At 45.6% G+C, this 20252-nt stretch overlaps 1 protein-coding gene across 1 annotated transcript in view; it reads right to left on the reverse strand.

Annotated features, from left to right (window-relative positions):
• The window catches only part of LOC138671458 (galectin-1-like), a 34936-nt gene that overhangs the window by 1505 nt on the left and 13179 nt on the right, over positions 1-20252 (reverse strand). The gene's annotated exons all lie outside the window — the stretch shown is intronic.

Raw genomic sequence — 20252 nt, forward strand, 5'->3', positions numbered from 1 at the left:
TATTGCCCAGTCACGTAGTATATTACCCAGCCACGTAGTATATTGCACAGCCCACGCAGTATATTGCCCAGCCACGTAGTATACAGCACAGAGCCACGTAGTATATTGCCCAGTCACGTAGTATATTGCCCAGTCACGCAGTATATTGCCCAGCCACGTAGTATATTACCCAGCCACGTAGTATATTGCACAGCCCACGCAGTATATTGCCCAGCCACGTAGTATACAGCACAGAGCCACGTAGTATATTGCCCAGTCACGTAGTATATTGCCCAGCCACGTAGTATATTGCCCAGCCACGTAGTATATTGCCCAGCCACGTAGTATATTACCCAGCCACGTAGTATATTGCCCAGTCACGTAGTATATTACCCAGCCACGTAGTATATTGCACAGCCCACGCAGTATATTGCCCAGCCACGTAGTATACAGCACAGAGCCACGTAGTATATTGCCCAGTCACGTAGTATATTGCCCAGTCACGTAGTATATTGCCCAGTCACGCAGTATATTGCCCAGTCACATAGTATATTGCCCAGTCACGTAGTATATTGCCCAGCCACGTAGTATATTGCCCAGCCACGTAGTATATTGCCCAGTCACGTAGTATATTGCCCAGCCACGTAGTATATTGCCCAGCCACGTAGTATATTGCCCAGTCACGTAGTATATTACCCAGGCACGTAGTATATTGCCCAGTCACGTAGTATATTGCCCAGCCACGTAGTATATTACCCAGCCACGTAGTATATTGCCCAGTCACGTAGTATATTACCCAGCCACGTAGTATATTGCACAGCCCACGCAGTATATTGCCCAGCCACGTAGTATACAGCACAGAGCCACGTAGTATATTGCCCAGTCACGTAGTATATTGCCCAGCCACGTAGTATATTGCCCAGCCACGTAGTATATTGCCCAGCCACGTAGTATATTACCCAGCCACGTAGTATATTGCCCAGTCACGTAGTATATTACCCAGCCACGTAGTATATTGCACAGCCCACGCAGTATATTGCCCAGCCACGTAGTATACAGCACAGAGCCACGTAGTATATTGCCCAGTCACGTAGTATATTGCCCAGTCACGTAGTATATTGCCCAGTCACGCAGTATATTGCCCAGTCACGTAGTATATTGCCCAGTCACGTAGTATATTGCCCAGCCACGTAGTATATTGCCCAGCCACGTAGTATATTGCCCAGTCACGTAGTATATTGCCCAGTCACGTAGTATATTGCCCAGTCACGTAGTATATTGCCCAGTCACGCAGTATATTGCCCAGTCACGTAGTATATTGCCCAGCCACGTAGTATATTGCCCAGCCACATAGTATATTGCCCAGTCACGTAGTATATTGCCCAGTCACGCAGTATATTGCCCAGTCACGTAGTATATTGCCCAGTCACGTAGTATATTGCCCAGCCACGCAGTATATTGCCCAGTCACGTAGTATATTGCCCAGTCACGCAGTATATTGCCCAGTCACGTAGTATATTGCCCAGTCACGGAGTATATTGCCCAGCCACGCAGTATATTGCCCAGCCACGCAGTATATTGCCCAGTCACGGAGTATATTGCCCAGCCACGCAGTATATTGCCCAGTCACGTAGTATATTGCCCAGTCACGCAGTATATTGCCCAGTCACGTAGTATATTGCCCAGTCACGTAGTATATTGCCCAGCCACGTAGTATATTGCCCAGCCACGTAGTATATTGCCCAGTCACGTATATTGCCCAGTCACGTAGTATATTGCCCAGTCACGTAGTATATTGCCCAGCCACGTAGTATATTGCCCAGTCACGTAGTATATTGCCCAGTCACGTAGTATATTGCCCAGTCACGTAGTATATTGCCCAGTCACGTAGTATATTGCCCAGCCACGTAGTATATTGCCCAGTCACGTAGTATATTGCCCAGCCACGTAGTATATTGCCCAGTCACGTAGTATATTGCCCAGCTACGTAGTATATTGCCCAGCCACGTAGTATATTGCCCAGTCACGTAGTGTATTGCCCAGTCACGTAGTATATTGCCCAGCCACGTAGTATATTGCCCAGCCACGTAGTATATTGCCCAGTCACGCAGTATATTGCCCAGTCACGTAGTATATTGCCCAGCCATGTACTATATTGCCCAGCCACATAGTATATTGCCCAGCCATGTAGTATATTGCCCAGTCACGTAGTATATTGCCCAGTCACGTAGTATATTGCCCAGCCATGTACTATATTGCCCAGCCACATAGTATATTGCCCAGCCATGTAGTATATTGCCCAGTCACGTAGTATATTGCCCAGTCACGTAGTATATTGCCCAGTCACGTAGTATATTGCTCAGTCACGTAGTATATTGCCCAGTCACGTAGTATATTGCCCAGCCACGTATGTGACAGCTTAAAAAATAAACATATACTCACCTTTCGAGGGCCCCTTGTAGTCCTGTCGCCTGTGTGCGGTGCACGCGGCAGCTTCCGGTCCCAGGGTTGGTATGAGTGCAGGACCTGTGATGACGTCGTGGTCACATGACCGTGACGTCATGGCAGGTCCTTCTCGCATAGCGCCCTTAGCACCAGAACCTGCCGCTTGCACTGCCGAGGACAGTGCCACGTCGGATGGTGAGAATAACTTTTTTTTTTTATTATTATAATTATTTGTAACTCTAGATTTTTTACTATTGATTGATTAACATAGTAACATAGTTAGTAAGGCCGAAAAAAGCCATTTGTCCATCCAGTTCAGCCTATATTCCATCATAATAAATCCCAAGATCTACGTCCTTCTACAGAACCTAATTGTATGATACAATATTGTTCTGCTCCAGGAAGACATCCAGGCCTCTCTTGAACCCCTCGACTGAGTTCGCCATCACCACCTCCTCAGGCAAGCAATTCCAGATTCTCACTGCCCTAACAGTAAAGAATCCTCTTCTATGTTGGTGGAAAAACCTTCTCTCCTCCAGACGCAAAGAATGCCCCCTTGTGCCCGTCACCTTCCTTGGTATAAACAGATCCTCAGCGAGATATTTGTATTGTCCCCTTATATACTTATACATGGTTATTAGATCGCCCCTCAGTCGTCTTTTTTCTAGACTAAATAATCCTAATTTCGCTAATCTATCTGGGTATTGTAGTTCTCCCATCCCCTTTATTAATTTTGTTGCCCTCCTTTGTACTCTCTCTAGTTCCATTATATCCTTCCTAAGCACCGGTGCCCAAAACTGGACACAGTACTCCATGTGCGGTCTAACTAGGGATTTGTACAGAGGCAGTATAATGCTCTCATCATGTGTATCCAGACCTGTTTTAATGCACTCCATGATCCTGTTTGCCTTGGCAGCTGCTGTCTGGCACTGGCTGCTCCAGGTAAGTTTATCATTAACTAGGATCCCCAGGTCCTTCTCCCTGTCAGATTTACCCAGTGGTTTCCCATTCAGTGTGTAATGGTGATATTGATTCCTTCTTCCCATGTGTATAACCTTACATTTATCATTGTTAAACCTCATCTGCCACCTTTCAGCCCAAGTTTCCAACTTATCCAGATCCATCTGTAGCAGAATACTATCTTCTCTTGTATTAACTGCTTTACATAGTTTTGTATCATCTGCAAATATCGATATTTTACTGTGTAAACCTTCTGCCAGATCATTAATGAATATGTTGAAGAGATTGATTGACTATAGTAAAAAGTTGGTCACACAGGGTTCATAGCTGCGTAACCGGAGTGTGCTACACCGCGCACCGGTAACGCTGGCATTAACCCTGTGTGAGGGCTGACTGGATGACTGGAGGGGAGTATGGAGCGGGCACTGACTGCGAGGAGGAAGGAGCGGCCATATTGCCGCCGGACTGTGGCCGTCGCTGATTGGTCGTGGCAATGGTCGTGGGCGTTTTGCCACGACCAATCAGCGACTTGGATTCCATGACAGACAGAGGCCGCGACCAATGAATATCCGTGACAGACAGAAAGACAGACAGAAGGACAGACAGAAAGACGGAAGTGACCCGTTAGACAATTATATAGTAGATACTTAAAAAAACAAAAATTTAAAATCACCCTATTCTGGCACTTGGCCACTCTCTTCCCACTCCTGTGTAGCGGTGGGATATGGGGTAATAAAGGGTTAATGCCACCTTGCTATTGTAAGGTGACATTAAGCCAGGTTAATAACGGAGAGGCGTCAATAAGACATGCAGCGCCCCAGAGTCCTGGTCGTTGCATTAATGTCGTTCTTCCACCAGGGGGAACGATGTTACGTCTGATGGCACCAAAGGAGTTCACCCTGCCAGGTATCACAGCCACACACATACTTCACACGCCGGCCGCCAGGGGGAGCAAAAGGTTCTATCAGGCCACTCCTCACATTTGGGTAAAACTGGGGGTTGGTTAGGAAGTTCGGCAGTAAGAGAAAGGAGTAAGGAGAGGAGAGCAGAGCTCCTGGCTGGGGACCGACGAGGAAAGGTCTCCAGGTTGAGCTGGCTGGGGTGATCCCTGGTCAGATCCAGACTGTAGTCTGAGGAGGAAGGAAAGAAGGACACAGCTGCGCCTGCAACCCATGCGGCAGCCTGCTAAGAAAGGACATGAAAGGAAGTGTGCCGTAGTGAGTGAGCACAGAAGTCATAGCAACAGGAGTGAAACAACAGCGGGAGACCAGCTGAGAAGCAGGCTGCCTCCCTCTGAGCACAGATCTGGTGGCCGGAACACCGAGGGAGTAATAGACTCTACGCTTTACTTCAGAGACCGGCAGGGCAGTCAATTCCAAGTTGGCTGTCTGACCTAAACACCTAAGCAGACAAGGTGGCAAAGCGGAGGAGGGGCATCTCTAGGGTCCCTATAAAATAGCCTCAGGCCACCACCGTCATACGGGTGATGTCCTATCCATCTGGGGGACAGAGAGAGAGAAGTAACAAGAGTGAGGACCTTATGGTAGTTAATGCAAGTAGGGACTTACTACGTTACTGTGCGCAAGGGGAAGGCTACTGATTTCCACCTGGATAAGGGGACTCTGGAATTGCCATCAGACCGGCCGGACCCTGCTACCCTGTCATCCGGCACTCTGGACTGTGGATGCTGAAGCCTTCAGTAAAGGTAAAGAGACTGCACCCATTGTATCCTCGTTATTCACCGCGCCTTGCACCATCCACCATGACCATCTACACTCTGGGAAGCCCTGGGGATATACTTCACCTGTGGGAAGGTATACCATCTAGCTGCCATTCCATCACCCGAGCAGACCCCTAAGCAGCATCGGTCAGACTGACCGAATACCACAGGTGGCGTCACGAACACTACCGTTATCTACAAACTCTACCCTTTTATTGAGCGCCCCTCATAGGGCCACGGTCCGGGTCGGGCCACCGTGACATCCCTGCCAAGGGAACTGAAGGACCCGGTACAGAGTACTCCATTGCCCTTACGTGGGGGCGATCCAGACACCTATCTATTATTAATCCTACAGTAATAAAGGGTTAATAAAACACACACATTCTGGAAAAAGTATTTAATGAAATAATGACAACAGGTTTTTGACCACATTTTTTATTGCACAGCAAAGAAAAGCAAAGGGTTAACAAGTTTACAACGAGACCGGTGCTAATGCAACCAGCCCCGCTGTAAACCACTCCCATGGCTGACCGGAAATGAACTGATAGTGTAAGAAATTTTCCCACGCTACCGAGTTCACCTCCGGTCAGCCGGGGAGTCCGCGCAGCCGCAGTGACTGCCGAACGAGTTCACCCGAGCAGCGCGAGCTGCCTTCGGGAGAACTTGGTATACAGTGAACGGGATCGCTTTACGACCCCGTTCATTGTATCGGCGGCCGCGGTTTAGAGCAGCCACATGTTATGTGGCTGCTCTAAACTGTAGATCATCGTGGGACACTCGTTTTAATTGGATGCTGTGGAGGCTAAATATACATTGTGGTTTGTTTTTTTACTTTTTTTGGGACGAGGGCTTCGTGGAATTGGGCGTGTAGGTGAGTATGGGGTTTTTTAAAAATTTTATTTTAGGTGGTGATCGTCGGGGACAGGTATTTATAATTTATTTCCACAGGTAACCACTGTCCATCAATGAAACTTTATTTTGGGGGGGGGGAAATAAGGGACGCTATCCACTGTCCACCAATGAAACTTTTTTTTTTAGGGGGGGGGTGGAATAAGGGACACCAACCACTGTCCACCAATTAAACTTTTTTTTTGGGGGGGGGGGACGGGAATAAGGCCACTGGCCACCAATGGAACTTTATTTGTGGGGGATTTAAAAAAAAAAGGCAAATATAATTTGGGGGACATAAAATTGGCCTAACGGGGGGGGGGGGAGGAAAAAATATATCGGGTCGGGGACAATTTTACAAAAAAAAACTTGTTTTTTTTTGGGGGGAAGCAGGAACAGTTCGATGGGAAATACTGTTCCCATCGACCTGAGCCTGCTGCGACTATAGGGAACAAACATAGGCCGATGGGAGTAGTAGTAGTCTCATCGGCCTATGTCTGACAACACACATACACCATATACACCACACACACACACAACACACACATAGACACTTACCACACTAATCATCAAAGGCACATCCAGCTCCATCCGGTCATACCAGTCCATGTTGGCAGCCATCATCCAGGAAGACGGATATTATCTTGTCTTCCTGGATTATGGGATGCTACTGGCATGGCATGATGGGATGGACATGATGGGATGGCCATGTCACTTCCTGTATGCCGCATTTTTTTTTCTTGTAAATTATTTATGAATAAACACATAAACATAGGCAAAAAAACAAACGGTTGTAGCCAAAATTGTGTTGAATGACATAATAATTACAGGTATGTCATGATAAGGAAGGGGGGAAAATACGGCAAGGAGAGGGGAAGAGTGAAACATAGTGAGGTAGTAGGGAAGAGGACTTCCCGGGGTGGGAAGAAAGGGAGGGGAAGCGAGGGAGGGATAAGAAGGTGGGAGGGGGGGAAGAAATAAGGTAGGGGAAAAGAAAAAACTAGTACAGCATGAGAAAAAAACATACATTGAAACTTCATAAATATCCCGAGAAAGGCATGAAAATACAAACAGGCTTAACGAGGAATGACCTAGGTATACAATGAGGAGCACAAGTAATCAACAATACCCGCTTGCCCGCATATCTTTCCAGGGGGCCCAAACCTTTTCATATAGAGTATGACTGCCCACCTCCCAACTGGAGAGTTCTTCGAGCCTCGAAATCTGGTCCACTTTGGACAGCCATTCTGCCACAGATGGGGGGGAAACATCTCTCCAGTGTAACGTAATTAAATGTTTTGCAGCACTAACTAGTAATGGTAAAAGTCTATGTTTCTTTGGCCTATAGTTATTCGAAGGGCAGGAAAGTAGGACTTCCGATGCTTGTAAATCAGACCCAATTAACTTAAGTTTCTTGAGGAACTTATTGATTTCAGCCCAGAAATTTGACAGAACAGGGCATTCCCAGAAAATGTGGGTATGATGTCCCAGAGAACTCCGACAGCGGCTACAGGTGCTATCTTTTATCAGACCTAGGTGGGTTAATTTAGCGGGAGTCAAGTGCCACCTGGTCAAGATTTTGTAAGAGTTTTCTTGAAGTAAAATGCAGCGGGAGAATCCCCGAGTGGATAAATGCGGGTTTGTGTTGGTTGTTAGAGGGGTTGAGCTGAGAGTAAATACAAGAGACACTTCTCATTTCAGGGTGGGGAATATTAAACATAATGTCGAGCCAAGACCAGTTAGTTTTATGTGGGAATTTTGTTTTAAGTTAGTAAGCGTGCGTCTGATATGCTGAGTTTGAAGAAAGTCTCTTGGCTGCAAAAGGGAGCCCGGGGGCCAGGATCCTCCCTGAAGGATTTTCTCATTATAGAAGCTCTTCAAGGGTTCCAAGGGGAGGGAGGACCACAATCCATATGGATCTCTATAACTTGGATCCAGTAAGAAAGGTATGGAGCAAAATTGGGGCAAACACTGAGGGGAAGGAGTCGGAAGGAAGTTCCTTGTTCAATACCAGCCTGATTTTTAGAGTAGTTAAAGTCACCTCGTCTAATTTGAAATCGCTAGGCGGTTCTGCGAGCGACCAGAGGAAAGGCATTCCCCTCCTCCCCAACAATGCCAGATCCACACTATCACAGACTCCCCTCTCGTAGCCAGAGACGATCCTCAACCATCTGCATATATGGACTGCTCGGAAATATAGGGCTGGGTCAGGGACCTTCAAACCTCCAGCTAAGGTCGAGCGGAGAGGAATTTATATGTGATTCTAGCAGGTTTCTGTTTCCAGATAAATCTGGATATTAGGGAATTTAAATTTTTAAAGTAGGTTTGAGGAACATGTATCGGGACCATGGTTAAAGTGTACAGGATGTTGGGCATGATATATGTCTTGAAAATATTTATACGGCCCAACCAAGACAATGTGGGCAAGTTGTAAGCCTTCAGTAGGCCCTGCACCTTCTTGGTTAAGGTGGAGTAATTGGTTTGGAAGAGGAGACTGGGATCCCTAGTAATATTTGTAACCAGATACTTAATGGAGTGGGTAGACCAAGAGAAGGGGCAGAGGGAATGTAAAGTGGGGAGACGTGAGTGGGGGAGGGAAATATTTAGAACTATAGATTTTGTGGTATTGATCTTGAAATTGGATAAATGCCCGAACTGTTGAAAGACATCTAGAATTATCGGAAAGGCTTGTGAAGGGTCAGTGATTACAAAAAGGTCATCCGCAAAAGCCAAAATTTTTAACTCCAATGGGCCTATCTCTAGACCCCTGATCCGTGTGTCCTGCCTCACTGTTTGAATTAAAGTTTCTATAACTAAAATAAATAAGGATGGGGATAATGGACATCCCTGTCTTGTACCGTTGTGGATATTGAAGCTATTCGACAGGGTACCGTTTATTCGCACCTTAGCCGTAGGTTGCGAGTAAAGGGATAGGATTGCGTCGATAAGTTGTGGTGGGAAGCCAAACTTAAGCAAAGCCTGTTCCATGAAGCACCAGCTCACCCTGTCGAACGCTTTCTCCGCGTCTGTGGATAGAAGGACTAAGGGGATCCCGTTATTCTTAGCGAAGGTTATAGACTGGATAATTTTAGCAGAGTTTTCTTTCCCCTCTCTTCCCTTCACGAACCCCACTTGATCCGTGTGGATCAGTCCAGGCAAAAAAGGGCTCTGTCTGTTAGCTAAGATTTTTGCCCAGAGCTTAATATCTGAATTAAGGAGGGAAATGGGTCTGTAGTTAGCGCATTCGGCAGGGTCTTTACCTTATTTGGGGATAACAGAGATAAAGGCTTCTAGGGATTGTCTAGGGAGGGGTTGGCCTTCTAGGAGTGAATTAAACAGAGAGACCAGATGAGGCTGGAGTTGTTTAATGAACTTTTTGTAATAAGTAATAGGCAGCCCGTCCGGACCTGGGGCCTTCCCGTTGGGAATCTGCGCTAGTGTGTCCAGTATCTCTTTCGGCGAGATTGGAGCCAATAACCTCTGTTGACCTTCTGCAGAGATTTTAGGGAGTTTAAGGGGTGCGACAAAGTCATTTATTTTAGTGATAATTTCGGATGGGTCCCCTAGTTGTGATGGTGTAGGCAAATTATAAAGGCTTTTATAAAAAGATTGAAACTTCTGCAATGTCAGGAGTTTTCTGCTTGTGTGTCTTATCAGTTGACTGAATACTATTTATAAACTTCCGTTCATTGCGTTTTTTGAGTAGTGAGGTCATTAGTCTGCTGCCTCTATTGCCATGTAAATAAAATTTCTGTTGGCTCCTCATGTAAATTTTTTGCTGACTGTATGTTAAGGAGGTTTTTCAGTGTACTTAGTTCTAATAACTCGTTTTGTATTAAGTGGCTTTGGGATTTTTTATGGATCTTCTCGAGGGTGTTGATTTGGTGTATTATCGAGATTATATGTTTTGACCTTTTTAAATGAAAGCACCAAGGGCTATGAATTCGCCCCTCATAACGGCTTTATGAGCCTCCCATACGATGGTAGTTGGAGGTCCTGAGTTGGAGTTTTCTTGAAAAAAGCAGTCTAGGGAGGCGGCTAATTTAGTGGTATTAGTACTGGAATCTAACAAGGTTTCATTTAAGGACCATGTAATTGTACGCCTGGGCAGGGAGGCAATGCTCATTTCTAGAAAAATGGGGGCATGATCTGACAAGGTCATGTTGTCGGTTGTGGCCGACTTAATAAATTGGAGAGAAGACAACGGGGTTAGTAAGTAATCAATTTTGTGGTAAGTATTGTGGGGGGGTGAGTATTATTATTATTATTATTATTATACATTTTTATAGCGCCATTTATTCCATGGCGCTTTACATGTGAATACGAGGCAAATATAGACAAATACATTAAACAGGCACACGGGTACATAAGGAGGGAGGACCCTGCCCTCGAGGGCTCACAGTCTGCAGGGGATGGGTGATGAAACACTAGGAGAGGGAGTCCTGAGGGAGTAGAAGGTATAATCCCTATCTGCGGGGTGGAGAGTCCTCCAAGTGTCGATTAGGTTTAGCGATTGTAAGGCGAGCTGTAACTTTCTGAGGACCTTTTGAGATAGGTGAGACTTCGCAGATGATGTGTCCAGGAACGGGTTAAGTGGAAGGTTAAAGTCCCCTCCTACCACCAAAACCCCATCCGCAATAGAGTTTGTAGCGTTTTACAAAGCCAGCCTATCTGGTCACGGTTTGGAGCATATAGGTTACAAAGAGTAACTTTAGTATTGGCAATGAGGCCTTTTTTCAGAATGATAAATCTACCCTCCGGGTCTGACAAAGAGTCTTTTAGCGTGAAAGGTACATTTTTGTCTATTATTATGCTAACTCCTCTAGAGGCAGAAGTACTGGTGCTGTGGTACCAGTGAGGGAAGTGGGATCTGGACATGTCCGGGGCCCTGTTTTGTTTAAAATGTGTTTCCTGAAGGAAGGCAATGTCTGTCTTTTTGGAGTGAAGGAATCTCAGGATTTGGCTCCTTTTATTTGGGGCTCTTATGCCTTTGACATTGTATGAGGCCAGAATTATGTTGGCCGATGAAGTACACCTAGTCAAGACTGAGGGAAGAAAACAAATCGGGATGCTTTAGGAAAAGTGCCATGTCTGTACCTAAACAAATGCAACAGGGGAGAAACCACAAACTGGGGGAAAACAAAGGAAATACTTATATACAAACTAACTGCCCATCTGCTGCAGAGGCGGGGGCCAGGGAATCCTCCCATAGCAGATAGGGTGGGTGCAGTCCCATGCACGAGCGGTGATCTGTCAGATAGAAAGAACGAATTTCAAAACATCCATAAGCATTATAGAACTGTTACTGAGGGTAACCACAACAGTAAAAGACCAAAAGAAAATAATCTATATGCATGACAATACAGCAGCAAGGGGAGTGAGAGGTCACGGGGGAGGCTTCTTTTTGGATCCCGTTTTCCCTTGTTTGGGAGACGCCCCTCTCTTAACTGGAGTCCAGTCATTGTGATCTCCCGGGATGGCTTTCAAGGGGGGAGGCGAATGTGGATCCATGTCTAAGGGGAGCCAGGAGGGGATCTCTAGAGGAGCAAGATCAAAAGTCTCCCACACTCCAGGAAGGTCGTCAGGGCTCCTAACAACGACTTGCTTGCCACCTCCATGGATCACAAGACCAAAGGGGAAGAGCCATCTATATAAGATTTTTTTGGATCGGAGGGAATCCAGCAATGGCTTCAGGACCCCACGTTTCATTAGGGTGGAAGGAGCCAAGTCTTGGAAAATTTGAATGGGGGAACCCTCCTAGCAAAGCGATTTTTTTATCTCTGGAAGCCGTCATTAAGGCAGCGGTGTCTAGGTAATTCAGCAAACCACAGATAACATCTCTTGGCGGGTCAGAGGGCCTAGGCTTTGGTCTCAGCGACCTGTGGACTCTCTCGATGATGATTAGATCGCATCTTTCCTGTGGTAGCAGCAAAGCAAAGCAAAAATCTCTTTAGTGGCCTTCTCTAGAATCTCCTGGGACACACTTTCGGGCAAGCCCTTTATTCTGACGTTCTTTCTCCGACTCCGATTTTCCTGGTCTTCTAAAGCCAGAGCTGCGTTATTAAGCTGATGTCTGTGGAATTCCAAATGATCCTTCATAGAATTTGATTGGTTGATGATGGTTGATTGAGCATTTTCCAGGGATTCAACTCTATTCCCAATGTGTGAGAGATCTGCTCTCATACCAGCAATTTCGGCAATTAAAGGTTTCATGGCCTGGGACCGAGACTTCCTAAAGAATGATCTAGATAACTTCCCTGAGACAGATTGGGGGAAGTCGCTCCCAGAAGCCTCATCATTGGAATCAGAGTCCTCCATTAGGTCTTCAGTGCCCGTATTAGGGTTAGAGTTCTTAAGAGTAGCCTTGGCCGCTGTTTTATGTTTGAGAAACTTTTCCATCTCTCCCTGTTTTCCTTGGAAGAGGGCTGGAGTTAAATTTTTGGAGAGTTCCCTGCTTGTCTTCACCATTATAGCTGATCAGAATTAAGGATGTTGGCTTCTTAAATCACCGCCCGTCCATGGCGACTTATGATGTTTTAGTCATAGCTTGGATATGTGCAGAGGATATTCATCTTCCTGAAGTGCTCTGAGCTAGAATTCCACATGAACAGTAGGTGTCACTAGTCCAAAAAAGAAGAGGAGTGGTGTAGCGATCCAGAAAGTCAACGCCAATACCTAATTTGAACACTAGGTATCACTCTATGGTCGACCTCCAAAGCACACTCTCTGTCACAGAGGATAATGACCAAAGGACTGAAGAAAAGTGTCCTTAGAAGAAGCAAAACAAAGCGGGCTGTCACCTCTAGTATTATAATATATGTATTTCAAGACTAGACACCGGCCCTTGGCTTATGCACTGAGTGCCACTGTACCGCTGTTTTCTAGGGCACCTTCTCTGTCCCAATGTACTTGTATGGAAAAGAAATAAAAAACACCTCTAAGCAGCAAGGGGCTCAATAGATATTCTGCTTATGATTGCCACTCGCTGTGGAGTTATCTGTGTGCTTATGTCTTCTCCAGAGTGGCCCAAGTGATGGAGGGTATGGGGCAGGGGTTTGAGAGGCACTATGAGAAGGGTGGTCAGCACCTCTCTGGTAACGCTGCAGCCCGCCGTGTCCCCAGCCCGTGCGACTGTAGTCTCTTCTCTATAGTGCAGGAGGACCACAAGTCACAGCAGGCTTCGTGTGTGGCTGATATAACTTTTAATGGCTGATCTCCCACTGCCCCGGGGGGTACAGAGCAGCTCCCGCAAGCTAGAAAACACAGCAGGTCATATATGTAGCTGTTGTTAGTATTCACAGCCTGTCCCCCACAGCCCCAGGGGGTGTGAAATGACTCCGGTGAGTCTTATGTTGAGCCGTGGTAGCTGCTGCAGATAATGGCGTAGGGGCCCTTCAGGTATATCGGCCGAGCTGCGATCTACTCCCAGCGCAGCGGCCGTTAAGGACTAACCTCCTGGGGATTCCCCGGGCACCGCTCCACTAGTTCGCAGAGCCGAAGGCGCACCGCCCGGATCCTTCTCTTCCTCGGCGACGGTGATGCAGCGAGAAAGCCGTCGGCCTCCCCAACACCGCCGGCGGGGACAACGCTCGGCCAGACGGCAGGCAGACTGGCAGGAGTCAGCCTCAGGACGTCCAACGAGGAGGTGCGTTGGCGCGGACTTGAGATCAGGTAAGCCGGATCCCCTGCAGAAATGGCGGCCAGAAGAAGCGGCGGGCGGGACCGCCGCCGTCGGAGCCGTGGTCCCTCACCCGCTGCAGGACTCTCCGCGCACTCCAGGCTCCGGGGGCGCACCTCCGGGTCACAGCCGAGCAGGGGGGGTGGTTTGATGAAACACCCCGTGTAGCAGGGGCAACAAGTGTGGTGCGCCTCGATGCAGCGGCCTCCGTCTAGGCCCAAGCCCGCCTACAGGCCTCACGCTCTCTCCGGGTCCGCAGCGATGGCTAGCGCCCAATATAGCAGGGTAGTGCCTCGAAGGACTGAAGGCAAGCCAGCCGTGCCTACAAATACTGTGGATGAGATAAGATAGGTGGATTATTATGTCCAGCCGAGGAGCACAGGAAAAGCGCGTCTTGCTCCCTCAGCAGCTGGCCACGCCCCCCGTATGCCGCATTTTTTACCGCCGCAAATGGAGCTTGAATACCACGAAATATTTTTAGATTAGAATAGAAGTCTATGGATGCAGAATCGCCGCGATTCCGCAAATTTAATGAACATGCTGCATATTTTACCGCAATTCGTTTCTGCTGCGGAAAAATACTCAGTATGTGCACAACATTTGCGGATTGCATTCTAATTAATAGGATGCTTAATGTGAGCAGTTTTTTTTCGTGGTTTTATAGCGTTTTTATAGCGAAACACCGCGAAAAAAACGCGACGTCTGCACATAGCCTTAACGTAATCCAAACCCTACCCCCATCTCTAGCCCCAACCCTAACTTTAGCCCTAACCCTAATGGGAAAATAGAAATAAATACCTTTTTTAAAATTTTATTATTTTTCCCTAACTAAGGTGGTGATGAAGGGGGGTTTGATTTACTATTTATAGCGGGGTTTTAGCGAGTTTTTGTTTGGCAGCTGTCACACGCTAAAAGACGCTTTTTATTGCAAAAAATAGTTTCTGCATCACTACATTTTGAGTTATAATTTTCCATATTTTGGTCCATAGAGTCATGTGAGGTCTTGTTTTTTGCGAGACGAGTTGATGTTTTTATTGGTAATATTTTCGGGCACATGACATTTTTAGATCACTTTTTATTTCGATTTTTGTGAGGCAGAATGACCAAAAACCACCTATTCATGAATTTCTTTTGGGGGAGGCGTTTATACCGTTCCGCGTTTGGTAAAATTGATGAAGCAGTTTTATTCTTCAGGTCAGTACGATTACAGCGATATCTCATTTATATCATTTTGTTAATGTTTTGGCTCTTTTAAACAATAAAAAACTTTTATATAAAAAAATAATTGGTTTTGCATCGCTTTATTCTGAGAGCTATAACTTTTTTATTTTTTTGCTGATGATGCTCTATTGCGGATCGCTTTTTGCGGGACAAGATGACGGTTTCAGCGGTACCATGGTTATTTATATCCGTCTTTTTGATGGCGTGTTATTCCACTTTTTGTTCGGCTGTATGATAATAAAGCATTGTTTTTTGCCTCGTTTTTTATTTATTTTTTTACGGTGTTCACTGAAGGGGTTAACTGATGGGACAGTTTTATAGGTCGGGTTGTTACGGACGCAACAATACTAAATTTGTGCACTTTTTTCTTTTTTTTTTTTACTCAAAGAAATTTATTTATTGGAACAATATTTATTTTATTTTCTTTATTTAGGAATTTTTTGAAAAATATTTTTACACATGATGCTTTTTTTTTTTTACATTTTTACATCGTTCCAGGGTGGGGCATCACTATATATTGTCAGATCAGCGATCTGACAGGCAGTGCTGCAGGCTTGCCGGAGCCTGTTCTCAGCAGGCGCCGGCAGGCCACCTACCTGCAGGACCCGGAAGGACCCCATGGCCATCTTGGATCCGGGGCCTACAGGGAGGAGGAGGTAGGAGACCCTCTGAACAACGCGATCACATCGCGTTGTTATGAGGGTCTCAGGGAAGCACGCAGGGAGCCCCCTCCCTGCTCGTTGCTTCCCTATGCCACCGGAAATGTTTGATCGCAGTGTTTCGGGAATCAATGGGTCGGGAGCGTATGACGTACTATTCCGTCCATGGGAAATAGGGCCCGGGTCACATGGACAGAATAGTATGTCTAATGGCAGAAAGGGGTTAATGCACATCCCATATGGACTGAAAAAAAACAAATGTTGAAATTTTTGCAAATTTATTAAAAAAGAAAAACAAATATCCCATGGTCATAAGTAATCAGACCCTTTGCTCAGACACTCATATTGAAGTCACACGCTGTCCATTTCCTTGTGATCCTCCTTGAGATGGTTCTACTGCTTCATTGGAGTCCAGCTGTGTGTAATTACGCTGATAGGACTTGATTTGGGAAGGCACACACCTGTCTATATAAGACCTCACCGCTCACAGTGCATGTCAGACCAAATGAGAGTCATGAGGCCAAAGGAACTGGCCAAGGAGCTCAGAGACAGAATTGTGGCAAGGCACAGATCTGGCCAAGATTACAACAGAATTTCTGCAGGACTCAAGGTTTCTAAGAGCACAGTGGCCTCCACAATCCTTAAATGGAAGAATTTTGTGACCAGCAGGTCTTCCTAGACCTGGCCGCCCAGCCAAACTGAGCAATCGTGGGAGAAGAGCCTTGGTGAGAAAGGTAAAGATGAACCCCAAGATCACTGTGGCTGAGCTCCAGAGATGCAGTAGGGAGATGGGAGAAAGTTCCACAAAGTCACCTATCACTGCAGCCTCCACCATTCTGGCCTTTATGGCACAGTGGCCCGATGGAAGCCTCTCCTCAGTGCAAGACATATGAAAGCCCGATAAAGAGTTTGCTAAAAAACACATGAAGGACTCCCAGAGTATGAGAAATAAGATTCTTTGGTCTGATGAGATGAGAATAGAACTTTTTGGTGATAATTCTAAGCGGTATGTGTGGAGAAAACCAGGCACTGCTCATCACCTGCCCAATACAATCCCTACAGTGAAACATGGTGGTGGCAGCATCATGCTATGGGGGTGTTTTTCAGCTGCAGGGACAGGACGGCTGGTTGTCATTGAAGGAAACATGAATGCGGCCAAGTACAGAGAGATCCTGGATGAAAACCTCTTCCAGAGTGCTCTGGACCTCAGACTTGGCCGAAGGTTCACCTTCCAACAAGACAATGACCCTAAGCACACAGCGAAAATAACAAAGAAGTGGCTTCAGGACAACTCTGTGACCATTCCTGACCGGCCCAGCCAGAGCCCTGACCTAAGCCCAATGGAGCATTTCTGGAGAGACCTGAAAATGGCGTCCACCAACGTTCACCATCCAACCTGACGAAACTGGAGAGGATCTGCCAGGAAGAATGGCCGAGGATCCCCAAATCCAGGGGTGAAAAACTTGTTGCATCATTCCCAAGAAGATTCATGGCTGTACTAGCTCAAAAGCGGCTTCTACTTAAGTATTCAGACTCTTCGCTCAGTATTATGAACATGTGATATTTCAGTTTTTCTTTTTTAATAAATTTGCAAAAATTTCTACATTTCTGTTATTTTCAGTCAAGATGGGGTGCAGAGTGGACATTAATGGGAAAATAATGAACGTTTTTTAATTTACCAAATTTACCCACTGTACTGTATGGAGGGCTGTGTGGTGATTACAGTTGGAGAATCATACTATGATGGGGTCACCATTCTTTGTTCGGGGAACTGAGGGACAGTAGGGTCATCATACATGTGTGGAGGAGTTCATGATGGGGGTATCATACTGTGTTTGGGGGCACTTTTGTTTGCATCAGACTTTATTATCTGTTCTATTCGAGGTTTTTTTATCCTTTGTTATTACATATTACATTAGGCCATGCGGCCATCTGCTTTTTACTGCTGTTACAGAACATATTATATTATTCCACTATACGTCCAAAAGTTAATCATTATATTTGACAAAGAAAAACTTCCTCAATTGTAGACATTTTTTTTAACAAATATCAAGGTTGGCCTGCAATTATTACAATCTTTTAACTTTTGCTCTCTGTGTATTTGAGTTTGATGTCCCTGCCTTAAAGGATTTGTTCTCATCATGATGAAGGGTTACAATTGCACAACTTTGCAAATTTACTTTTTTTTTAAAATCCTCTCCTTTCTCAAGAGCAGACCTTCACTAAAATCGGCGGCTGGTATCTTAGGCTTGGAGGGCAGCACTTACAAGCTCTTTGATTTAATAATAATAATAATCTTTATATTTATATAGCGCTAACATATTCCACAGCGCAATTAAACAAAACAAGATTGCTGGCGCACTACAATATGCTAACTATACAATCACAACAAGCGGGGGTGCAGTAAAGTGGCCAAAGGCAATCTAAACAAGAAGAAAAGGAGCCACAATATAGTCTGCACACCACCAATCAAGTATATGAAAAAAGAACAGCTTTATTGGTAACAAAAATAGTTAAAAACAGTTAAGAATACACAAAACAACTCTCCCATAAGGCCTGTCCAAAATGATATCTCATCAATAGCATGAATAACAAATATATACAGATGCAAAACACGGCTGGGAATGATCTTATGAAAATATATATACTCAATCCTAATGAAGGGATACGGGTCAAGGCCGCAAGCCTAATAACATTACTAACACATGGACAAAGTTCTAAAAGTAACAATTTGGACATTATTTGTTCATCCTGCATTAGGGGCTAAGGCCCTGTTACTTTTAGAACTTTGTCCATGTGTTAGTAATGTTATTAGGCTTGCGGCCTTGACCCGTATCCCTTCATTAGGATTGAGTATATATATTTTCATAAGATCATTCCCAGCCGTGTTTTGCATCTGTATATATTTGTTATTCATGCTATTGATGAGAGATCATTTTGGACAGGCCTTATGGGAGAGTTGTTTTGTGTATTCTTAACTGTTTTTAACTATTTTTGTTACCAATAAAGCTGTTCTTTTTTCATATACTTGATTGGTGGTGTGCAGACTATATTGTGGCTCCTTTTCTTCTTGTTCATATTCCGCAGCGCTTTACACACATTATCGTCGCTGTCCCCGTTGGGGCTCACAATCTAAATTCCCTATCAGTATGTCTTTGGAATGTGGGAGTAAACCGGAGAACCCAGAGGAAACCCACGGGGAGAACATACAAACTCCTTGCAGATGTTGTCCTTGGTGGGATTTGAACCCAGGACTCCAGCGCTGCAAGGTAACAGTGTTAACTGTTGTGAATTCTGTTGTCGAACTCCCTCCTGTGGTCGTGAATGGTACTTCGGCGAGTTCTGTCCAATGGCTCCCTCTGGTGGCTGTGAGTGGAGCTGCTGCTTCTGAGGTTCCTTACACAGGTGACGTGGTTTATCCTTTGGTTGGCTGCTCTATTTAACTCCACTCAGATCGTTACTCCTTGCCAGCTGTCAATGTTCCTGTGCTGGTTCAGTTCGCTCTTGGATCGTCTGGAGACCAGTCTCTTCCTGCAAGAAGCTAAGTCCCCGTTTGTTATTTTCTGCTCATGGTTTTCTAGTCCAGCTTGCTTTCATGATTTTGTCTTGCTAGCTGGAAGCTCTGGGAGGCAGAGAGGCACCTCCGCACCGTGAGTCGGTGCGGAGGTCTTTTTTGCACACTCTGCGTGGTCTTTTGTAGTTTTGTGCTGACCGCAAAGATACCTTTCCTATCCTCAGTCTGTTTAGTAAGTCTGGCCTCCCTTTGCTAAACCTGTTTCATTTCTGTGTTTGTGACTTTCATCTTTACTCACAGTCAATATTTGTGGGGGGCTGCCTTTTCCTTTGGGGAATTTCTCTGAGGCAAGGTAGGCTTTATTTTCTATCTCTAGGTCTAGCTAGCTCTTAGGCTGTGCCGAGGCGTCTAGGCCTGTTAGGTACGCTCCACGGCTATTTCTAGTTGTGTGATAGGACTAGGGATTGCGGTCAGCAAAATTCTCACTTCCCAGAGCTTGTCCTGTGACTTTAACCATCAGGTCATTCCGGGTGCTCCTAAACCACCAGGTCATAACAGTTAACCACTGAGCCACCGTGCTGCCCCTTTGACATTGACTCTCTATAGCGCGTTAATGTACGAGATGTAGTGAGAATGCTGGAATATATCACATGATGTGGACGTGTCCTAGGCTGGCTGCTTTTTGGGTGGTGGTTTTGAGCCGGGTTGAAGTAGCGTATAAGTGTAGAGTTCTTAGAGACCCGATGGTATGGGATGCTGGGATATGTGGAAGAAATTGGAGTTGATAATACTTGGAAGGTTGCAATCGCTAGGCTACTCTACATGGCCAGGAAAGTAATAGCACGAAATTGGATTAATGTGGAACCACCTACGAGAAGGGAATTTCTCCAATATGTTCAAAATGGTTTAAAATTGGAAAAGGGGGTGTACAAAAAAAGGGGGAAAATAGATATGTATAATAAGATGTGGTCTCCTTGGCTTGAATTGGAATGAGGAATATAGACGTCGAGTTTCTTAAGATCTGGATTAGGATAAACTACGCAAGGCAGATAATGCCTCAGTGGGGTATAAATTGGGAATGAGCTGTCTTAGGGGGGTGGGGGGTAGTTGGGGTAATGTTGGGGTGTATTGAAATAAGAAAACGTGCATGTGATATAATGCAATGTAAATGACATCCGGATGTTCTTT

The sequence above is a fragment of the Ranitomeya imitator genome, chromosome 3 (genome assembly GCF_032444005.1).
Source record: "Ranitomeya imitator isolate aRanImi1 chromosome 3, aRanImi1.pri, whole genome shotgun sequence".
Lineage (NCBI taxonomy): Eukaryota > Metazoa > Chordata > Amphibia > Anura > Dendrobatidae > Ranitomeya > Ranitomeya imitator.